This window comes from Lontra canadensis, unplaced genomic scaffold (assembly GCF_010015895.1).
Source record: "Lontra canadensis isolate GAN:19392208 unplaced genomic scaffold, GSC_riverotter_1.0 scaffold9, whole genome shotgun sequence".
In the NCBI taxonomy this organism is placed as follows: Eukaryota; Metazoa; Chordata; class Mammalia; order Carnivora; family Mustelidae; genus Lontra; species Lontra canadensis.
Window position 1 is genome coordinate 12646413 of NW_022631003.1, and position 4224 is coordinate 12650636.

The window sequence follows — 4224 nt, forward strand, 5'->3', positions numbered from 1 at the left end:
TACTGGACAAAAGTGAGTCACCTTGAATAAAAGAAAAAGAGCGAAGTGAGAGGGTGTTTAATGCTTTGTCTCTTTTTAATACAACAAATTAAACAATTTGAATTCTGAGTAGAAAGAAACAAGTGAGATATTATGTCACTTTTCAAACCATGTTGGATTAATATCCCAGCATTTTTCCCTTCAGGTGATGATGAATGAGCAGCAGCATCGCAGAGCTGTGGTGGAAGAGGTTGAGAACGAGCCTGCGTTTTATTGGCTGGTAAGGGGGCCTAGGTGATATTTTGACTGGGGAGGAGAAGGGTGATATTAGAGAAAATTAGCTGGTTTGTCGTCAATCTCCTTTCCTATGCATACAGGACAACGATAACGTTAAAATGTTAGAACTGAAAATCAATTTATCTGTCTGACTTTTTTGTCCAAGTGCTGTGATGCTCTGCCACCAGGAAGTCCAGGTCTGCTGAGATGGGCAACTAAACACCTAAATCCTCTTGTTGTGATATGTGCTAGGTATAGCAGTGAAGCAAGGCACTGCTCTCAAGTAGCTTATAAGACATAACAATTTCATATAATGGTATGCGAGGACTTTTATTTTTTTCAAAAGATTTTATTTATTTGAGAGAGAGAGAGTGAACACAGAGGGAGAGTAAGAGGGAGAAGCAGACGCCCTGCTGAGCAGAGAGCCCGATGCTGGGCTCCATGCCAGGACCCTGGGATCTTGACCTGAGCTGAAGGCAGATGCTTAACCCACTGTGTCACCCAGGCTCCCCATGTGAGGACTTTTAAAAATATCAGAGTCAAAGAAAATTCAGCAACTCAAAGGGAGAAAAATTGCCTCCAGAAGGCCCTGGGAACTAGCCCTAGGCTGGGAGTGTTCAGGGGAACTGTGGGAATATAAGACAATAGAGAGAAAAACTAGGGCCCCGTTTCAGCTACTCGAAGGTAATGGCATTGGTAGGAGATGGCTCTGCTTTCCCTGGGGCTACTCATATTGTGAAACAGGAGAGAATGCCTGGGCATTAACTCTCTGGAAACTGCTTGGTTTAATGCAAACTCTCTTTTGTTCACTGGTGACTTGAGGTAAGGGTCTATGAACTCTCACAGCCAATCACATTCACCTTCTGTGAAGAGTCTTTTTTAATAATTAGAAAATATATATTTCATTTATGTTATTGAGGTGAAATTTACATGAAATTAGCCATTTCAAAGTGAAAATTTCAGCAGCATTTACTATATTCACCATGTTGTGCAACCGTCACTTCTGTTTAGTTCCATAACATTTTTGTCACCCCAGAAGGGAACCTCATACCTATTAAGTAATTTTTGCTCATTCTCCCACCTTCCTGTCTCTGCTAACTACCAATCTTTGCTCAGCCTCTACTGTTCTTGTTATTTATTTATTTATTTATTTATAAAAATATTTTATTTATTTATTTGACAGAGAGAGAGAGAGATCACAAGTAGGCAGAGAGGCAGGCAGAGAGAAGGGGGGGAAGCAGGCTCCCCACCAAGCAGAGAACCTGATGCAGGGCTTGATCCTAGGACCCTGAGATTATGACCTGGGCCGAAGGCAGAGGCTTAACCCACTGAGCCACCCAGGCACCCCTGTTCTGGTTATTTATTATAAATGGAATCATAATCTTTTGTGTCTGGCTTCTTTCACGTAGCATAACATTTTCCATGTTGGAGTATATATCAGTTCTTCATTTCTTTTTATGGATGAATAATATTCTAGTATATGTGTATACCACATTTTATCATTATTGATGAATAGATATTGGGCTGTTTCAACCTTTTAGCTCTTGTAAATAGGGCTTCTGTGAACTTGTATTGTCATAGTCCATTTGAACTGCTGAATAAAATACAGACTGGGTGGCTTATAAATATGGAAATTTATTGCTTTCAGTTGTGGAAGCTGAAAGTCTGGGATCAGGGTGTCAGCATGGTTGGGTGAAGGCCCTTTTCTGGCTCAAAGACTTCTTGTATCCTCACATGGTATAAGGGGCCAGGGAACTCTGTGGATCTCTTTTGTAACACTAATCTCATTCATGAGGGTCCCACCCTGATAACTTAATCATTTTCCAAAGGCCCCACCTGCTAACATCATAACACTGGGCATTGGGATTTCAACGTGTGATTTTGGAGAGATACAAACATTCAGACCACACCATGTGTGTACCTGTGCTTGTTTGAACATCTGTTTCCAATCCTTTTGAGTATAGACCGAGGAATAGAATTACTGGGTCATATGCTAATTCTATCTTTATCTTTTTCAGAAACTAACAAACTATTTTTTACATGGGCTAAATGATTTTACACACCCACCAGGAATGAAAACAGTTCCAATTTCTCCACATCTTTGCCAACATTTGTTGTTTTCCTTTTTTTTTTTTTTAAATTATAGCCATCCCAATGGATACAAACTGGCACCTCATTGTGCTTTGATTTACATTTCCCTAATGATAAGCCTTTTTTTCATGGGTTTGTAGGCTATCCGCATATCTCCTTTGGAGAAATGAGAAATGTCTATTCTAGTCTTTTGCCCATGTTTTAATTGTTTTTTTTTTGTTGTTGTTGTTGAGTTGGCCCCCTAAGTTTTGATCCATGTAGTCCAGCTCTGTCCAATGTAAATCTAATCACCACAGCAGTCTTAACAGTGGGGCATGGGCAGGGGGAAGAGAAAGCAGACAGCGCAAGAGAGGTGGTACGTGGGATGTGGCTGAACGTGGGATGTGAAAGGGTGTCACACAGCTTTACCGTCCTTCATAACTTAGACATCACAGTTTGTTTTCCCTGATAGCTTTGACTTAGCACTTGGATGGTACCATTTTCTGAATCCATGACCTCAGCTTCATTCTCACCACCCTTGTGTAGCTCTGCCATAAAGAGCTACCATTTTTTAGTGTATGTCACGTACATTATCTTGCTTAACCTTCACAGCCATACCATGTTGACGTTATTATCCTAATTTTACAGATTAGAAGAATTGAATCTTGGGGAGATTGAGTAACTGTTTCAAGATCATAACTAGAAGGCTGGGGTGTCTGGGTGGCTCAATTGGATAAGCCTCTAACTCTTGGTTGTGGTTCAGGCCATGGTTTTGGGGGTCGTGGGATCAAGCTTCTTGTTGGGCTCTGTGCTCAGCAGGGAGTCTGCCTGAGATTCCCTGTTTCCCTCTACCCCTCCCCTCTCCTCATGCACTTGATCTCTCTATAATAAATAAATAAATCTTAAAAAAATCACAACTAGCAGGAGACTGAATGAGTAGGAACTTGATTCTCACAAATTCACACCCTTTTCCTCTTACTCCACAGATGGTTCCTCCCTTGCATGAATTATTGTCAAAGTCTCCTTGCCTATCTCCTTTTTTTCAGTATTCCCTTCCTCATTCAGTCCTCCACACTGTTGACTTGATGATTTTTCTAAAATGTAAGGCTTTTCATGCCACATCCTTGCTGAATGTCTTTTAATGGTTTGTTAGCCTACAATATCCTCGTCTTTCAAGTTATTGTGTTTTACTGTCCTCATTTGCACCCCACCTTATAGTCATGTCAAACTATTCTTAATTTCTGGAATGGGTCAACCTGTTTCATAACCTTGTGCTCAAAACACAGAGTTCCTGCTGCCTGGAATGCATTAAGGACTCCCCTCCACCACAGGATTACATTATGAACTTCTCCCTATGCCATAAAAATGTACAAACATTGGCAAATAATTAGGAGAAAGAGAAGGAGCTGCCATTATTTACATATCTCATCTTGACAGTCTGGAATATCCAAGAGAATCAACCAAAAAGCTAATAAGACCACTTAGTAGTCAGATACAAGATTTAAAAAAAAAATCTATCTCTCAATCACCAACAGTAACAATTTAGAAAATGTAATGGAAAGAGGGTTCTCACTCACAGTAGCATCAAAAACTATAAAACGCTTTTGGTGGGAATGCAAACTGGTGCAGCCACTCTGGCAAACAGTATGGAGACTCCTCAAAAAGTTAAAAAAGGAAGCTACCCTATGACCCAGCAATGGCACTACTAGGTATTTATGCAAAGGGTACAAAGATGATGATTTAAAGAGGCATATGCACCCCAATGTTTATAGCAGCATTATCAACAATAGCCAAATTATGGAAAAGAGCACAAATGTCCACTGGCTGATAAATGGATAAAGAAGATATATATATATATATATATATAATATTACTCAGCCATCAAAAAGAATGAAATCT